Genomic DNA, 6823 nt, shown 5'->3' with positions numbered 1-6823 from the left:
AAAATTCCTGGCTGCGGTGCCTTATGTGGCCTTATGTGCCACTGGGCGGACGTGCAATTTTTCTCCCTATTCATTGGGTTCAGCTATCCATTTTAGCCAAATAACTTGTACGTTGCATCAAGTTGATGACTGTCTTCATGGGGAGAACGACGGAAGTGATTCGATGCTGGCGAGCACGGGACAACGGGAGCCACCACTATAAATCTTTGCTAACTTTTCCGACACAACTCTGCCTTTTTGAGGTAACGGAAGTAAGATGTTTTGTGTCAGTCCGGAGTTGTGAGCGGTTCTATCTATCCATCTATAACCTAGTTGTAATGAAATACGTCCAGTACATCGGGAGCTACATAGGTCGGAGTGGTATAATTAAGCTGATCAGTGTGAGTTGATTATACTGACACTACTCCGACCTATTTAACTCCCGTTGTAGTGTACGTAGCTCATTTAATTTTGGGTATATAGAAGTTACGGTTAATGTGATAATTCGCTCCATGGTTATTATGCGTACTTACCAATCGTCTTGGTATGTTTGACAAATTTATCACTTTTACCTTCGAATACGCATAATATCGAAGCTTCGTTGGTTAAGTTGATAAATATTTTTAAAAAAAAAGTCGGCTTTACCGGAGATCACACATTATAAATAGCCTAGGGCCGTTGATAACTATGATAAATACGTGAAATTTGTCACGTTAAACTATGATCCTGTGCATAATACCCTAGTGCAATTGGTGAGTTTCGTAAACATGAAAAAAATTCTAAATGAATCTAGTATGTGTGATGAATATAGTGAGATGCCGATAGAATGATAACAATTTTTACAATCGTACCCAGATATAATGTTGTATCACATTATACATCAAATACAAGGTGCGCAAAAAGTCCGCGTAGAAACTTTAAAAATTCATAAAAACCGGAAAAAACGGCCGGAATGAAAAACGGTTTGCAGGTCACGGGAATTTTTTTATTACTGGAAAAAAAACTCAAAGAACAGTCGATCAGTGGGGCTGACGTACACAAGTGCAAAGAAAATATACCCAAATAACGAACAGAATGCCACCAAATCGTTTATTACAGCAGTATTTTCCACATGACCACCACCACAGGGTATAACACATTGCAGGCGAGTCACAAATCCATCAACGGCAGAGTGCAGCAGGTCCACATCATGGGCGGAAATACGGGAGGGGCATGGGGGGATCAATGCACCGGGGTCGACGGTTAAGTCGACTGATATAATGTATTTGCGTATATATGAATTGACTCATCATCATCATTATCATCATGCCCCCCAACAAGCATCGTGCCCCCCCCCCCCAGACTTTCAAGTCTATTTCCGCTTATGATCCACATACATGGTTTACAATGGTGATCTGATTATGGATTAGGAGCGCAAGTTTTTATAACCGTCTCATTTGTATATTTCCACCGAAGTCGCTCATACCAGCGGCACCTATCAGCTGATTTTTGAGTTTTTTTCCCGTCTTAAAAAAATTCCCGTGACCTAGCGATGCTAACCCTGCAAACCGTTTTTTATTTCTGTTATATTTCCGGTTTTTATTCATTTTTAAAGTTTCTACGGACTTTTTGCCCACCCTGTATAATGCATGTATGAATTATCATGTACAGTGTCTCATATTACGATTTATCATGTTTACCAACGGTGAATCGACGCTTAGGTATTATATGCCTAATCCCTGGTAAAAGTGATTAATTTTTAGGGAAACTTTTAAAATTTACCAAAATGCTTGATAAGTATGCATAATAACCGGTCATTATGTATAACTGGTTATTCAGCAAAAATCGCATTCAAATACACTGATGGTGGATCGGATGTATTCATTGAAAACTGCATCACACGCAGTCAGACAGCTTCGAGAGAATTTTCCTTTTGCCTTAGACTTGATCCGAACAATTCTTCTTCACGAAGTTGTTCCGAAGAGAAGAATATAAAAAGTGGAATACAAAGAAAAGCAAATAGAAAGATTTTTTTTTTTCTTTCCTGAAATTTTCTGAAAAACGAAGTAGCAGTTTCGATTTTTCGATTTCAAGAGCTATGAGAAATTGATACTGAAAGATCCGAGTTTCCTGCCGCCTCCATTGCAATACATATCTACGAACTCAGTGTTGCTGAAGTATATAATGAAGAATGATTCCTCCAGTGACATCTTTTTTCTTAAAGGTTTCTTTTGCTTTCGTCTCGTTTCCTAGTTCTGGTTTCGTTCCTTTATCTATTGCTGGGTCACACGAGACGGAAAATACTGTCCTTGGAAGAGTCCTACAAAAAAGATCGCCTGAATTTTCTTACTTGACGGACAATTCAACTTTCATCGTTGGTGTACTATTCATTATCCTTTGCGGGGAATCGAACCCCTTAACGGATGAGCATGCTAAACCACTACGCTATAAGGGCAACGAATCCTCTCTCTCCTCACAGATTGTGTGCGCTGAATGTGACAGTGCACTGGTAGCAATGTCAGAAATGTGAGATTTGGCCTGAGTTAGGTCTGGCTGTCTATGTACAGCCCCGTTCATCTCACACATGCTCTAAGCAGAGAGGGTTCGTTGTAGTGTAGTGGTCTAGTGCGCTCACCCGGTAAGTAAGAGGACCGGGGTTCGATTTCCAGCAAAGGCAGTTGAATTTTCTTTCCTTGATTTATCTTAGCATCATCCAGCTGTCGAAACCTTCGTACGAATAGCGGGTAGTGACATCATCTCAGGGCTATATGGTAAGGGCTGTTTCGTCTCTTTCATCTTGCGCTTGACACTTTGGCTCAGAGCTGCTGGGTGACGTCACGGCCCTGCTATTTTCTCTCACAGGCGACATCAGCTTACATAACGTACTGTTTTGGAGAGGCTTATTGTAAATGTTTATTGTTTATTTTACTGGTTTTAGGCGAGTGATCTCTCGTTGCGGGTGTTGTTTATACATATATAGATATTAGTGATTCTTGTGTAAATCAGTGATAACAAATATGAGTTCTTGTGCGATCACAACGTGCAAGAACAATTCTCGAAAGACAGAGATCTTTGAGATTGAAGCCACTTATTATACTTTTCCTACGACCCAGAAACGTGCAAAATATGGTTGTCCAAATGTAAGAGGCTCTATCGAGTAAACTGTGAGTACGCTTATATTTGCTTCCCATATTTTCATGTTGAGTTGTATAAGTAATAACGAAGTCCGCAGCTTATAAAAGCTATACCTTATGGAAGTAAAATCAGAAAGGGGTAGGAAAATTAAAATTGTTAGAAATTTAAGATAATGGAAATTATCTATCTCTCGATACTTAACTTATTACTTGGCTTTCAATCAACCCAATAAACGTTAACTAACGCACGTGATTCAACTGAAATGAATCCGAGAAAACAAAAAAAATCTAGTGAAAGTTATAAGCAAGTGCAGAATTTTAACTGTTTAAATGATTGAGAGCGAAGCAAGAAAATAAATATACAAATACTAATGAAAACTATGGAAAAAATAATTTTGGAAAGAATTTAGCGAAATGGTCAGTACAGCGATTGTGCAAACTACCGTAATTAGCTAACTAGCGGAAGCGAGCGCACTCGATTCTGTAGGCGAATGGCCTCACGTGTAATGCCAGCTGGTACCGACTTCAGTGCCACATGCAGCAATTGTTATATGACCCTGTATTATCTTTGGATATTTTAGCAACCTATGGAATTACATTTTTTTATTTCCATGGACTCATTCAATCTTATTTATAAATATTAGTTGTTTATCAATTTTTGTTTGTTTTCTTCTTTTGAGCCCCCTCCCTTCATTCCATATTACCTTCCAAATGTTAATTTTTTTACAAATATATTTCTTTCTTGGACAATTATTAAATTTTAATTATCATACGTTTATCGTTATAACGACAAGAATCACACTTTCATGAAAAAAACGCACACAGGTTTCTAATACTATCTTTAAAACAGAAACACTAAAAAAAAATTAAAATGATATTGTTTAATAATCTCCGTACTTCCAATAATTAGTGTATTATTCGGTGTCTTCCCGGATCAAATCTCATGGTGTTTTGTCAGGGGGTGCTTTCTGAAAGTACGGGAATACGCACGCACGCACGCACGCACGCACGCACACACACACACACACACACACACACACACACACACACACACACACACACACACACACACACACACACACAGAGGGCTGGCTTTGTTTAAAAAAAAACAACTTTTCTCACTTCTTTCTTAAGTAGATCTTTATTTTTGGTATTTTCCTCCTATTCCGCTACTCAAAATGAGATGCTTATGATATTTAAGAAAAATTCAGTTAGTATATACTTAGTAACATATTGATTATCTATTTATTTACTTATTTATGCAATATTGCTTGGCCGAAGCCAAGTGTGAAGTTTGGCAGAGACGATTGATGTGTTACAAATGAAATCAGAAACTCTTGTACAATCAAATGTTTGACGGGAGGTTGTTCCACTCGGTTAATGTTCGAGGAAAGAAACTAAATTTGGAAGAATCTGTGGATGCAAACATGGGATTCAATTTTTGTGAATGGTTAATTCGTTTTGAAAAGTATGAAGCTGGAATTAGAAAATTGGAAGTTTCGATATGAAAATGGCCATGAAGGATTTTGAAAAGGAAAGTTAATCGAGAGATATAAAGATTATTACATCAAAAACCATTTTCAATCCACTGCTGGATGAAGGTCTCTTCTAAATTTTTCCATTCTGCTCTGTTTGATGCTTTAGCCATCCAGTTGACTCCTGCCACTTTCCTGATCTCGTCGATTCATCTTGTGTGGCGACGACTTCTCAGAACCATTGGGGTACCAATCTAGAATGCTTGTGGTCCATCTGTTGTCCTGTCTTCTTGCAATATGTTCAGCCCATTTCCATTTTGAACATTTAATTATTTCCGTGATATCATATACCTTTGTGTGGTTCCTTATCCAAGTGATTCGTTTTCTGTCCCTCCTTGTGATGCCTAGCATACGTCTTTCCATGCTCCTTTGTGTTGTCTGTAGCCTTTGTATCATCTTGCTTGTGAGTGTCTATGTTTCAGCTCCATAAGTCAGTGCTGGTAGCACACACTGGTTAAAAACTTTTCTTTGCAGGCATAATGGCACGTGATTCTTCAGATTTGCACAGTTTTTGCCAAAAGTTCTCCATCCAATCCTTATCCTTCTGTTTATTTCATTAATGATTCCGTTGTCCATGGTGATTTCGGTATATATATATATATATATCGGGTGAAAAGCGGTTGCATATTGAGTTGGCGCTTGAGCTCAGTGACGGAGGCAGAGGATGACCAACAGTTAAGAATGAAACGGGCGGATTTATTTTGAATAGATTCTAATTTGTCTATATTGGAGAGAGTAGGGGGGTCCCAGATTTCACAGGCATATGAGCATACAGGGAGGATGTAGGTTTGGAAGCAGACATGTCTTAGGTGACGGGTAGAATTTTTGAGGCTCCGATGAAGAAAAAAATGTTTTTGGAAACACTTGTGAAAAAAAAAGCCGCACTTATGAAAGACACACTCATAAAATCTTCTTATGGTCTCAAAAAGAAGTCCGGAGAATAGACTTTTATTCTCTCATTCTTGCAAATAAATTCTCTTATTTATTAAAAATGAAAACCTGAAAAGATCGTTATTTTTGTATTTTTGAAAAAACAGCTTTTTGAAGAAAAAAAATCTTTTTAGTCATACAATAAATTATTTATTTTATTATTTTTTTTATTTTCCCCTATAAATCTCCTATCGTTATTTTTTACCCAAAATTTTCTAAAAAATCTCCTCCCCGATAGAAATTTTACGAATGAAAAAACAACTAGGAATATAAAGTGAATGGAAAAGTCTTTGTTTGGTATAGATTGCAATAGACTCAAACAATGAATTCAGTACTTTTATATTTGTCTAGCCGGTAATAGTATTAGGGATCATTCAAGTATTGCGTCAGTATCGATGGCGTAAGAAGGGTTTCGGTTTTGCAGACTGTTCATGGCGGTGGGTGCGGGGCCGGGAAGGTTGAATGATGCTTACGTCACTAATCACCCATCGCAAATACTGTATAAGAAATATTATTAACGACATCTTACTCAGTGTGATAAAAAACGAGAAAAACCTTTTGCTAGTTTGTTGAGTACCGAACTAGCATTTTGATTGATAATGATTGAACTAGCACCTATTGATAATGATAAGTCCTATATACGGATCCACTATAGTGATCTCTAAATGCTCTACGGATCATTCACGTGATCGGGAAATGTGTCAGAGCCGCCAAACTGCTCTAGAAATAAGCCGAGGGAGGATTCAATGCTTGCTCTGAAACTGTGCCGCATGTCACTCAAGTGATCCATAATTATGCCGGGGATCGCTTAAGTAATCTCGGAATGTGGCGTGGGTTACTTGAGTGATGTAGAACTGCACTGGGGGCAGCTTAAGTACTCTAAAACTGTGCCGCATGTAACTAAAGTGCTCTAAAACTGTGCCACATGTAACTAAAGTGCTCTAAAACTGTGCCACATGTAACTAAAGTGCTCTAAATCTGTGCCACATGTAACTAAAGTGCTCTAAAACTGTGCCACATGTCACTAAGTTATCTCTAGATGTGCCACGGACCTTTTAAGTGTTCTGAATTGTGCCTCGCGTCACTAAAGTGATCTGTGAATATGTCACGCACTTACTTGAGTGGTTTAAAAATGTGCCACTTGCCACTTCAGCGATGTGTTAATGTACCACTTAATTCATTTTTATAAAATCGGGTTTGAGGTGGCCGGCCGCGTCAGATATCGGTGAGGGCTACACTTGGTCGGGAGATCATGGGTTTAGCATA

This window comes from Pholcus phalangioides, unplaced genomic scaffold, assembly GCF_987345545.1.
Source record: "Pholcus phalangioides strain wild (caught in Gottingen) unplaced genomic scaffold, Ppha-v1.0 ptg000012l_1, whole genome shotgun sequence".
Lineage (NCBI taxonomy): Eukaryota > Metazoa > Arthropoda > Arachnida > Araneae > Pholcidae > Pholcus > Pholcus phalangioides.
This window is presented reverse-complemented; position numbering follows the sequence as displayed.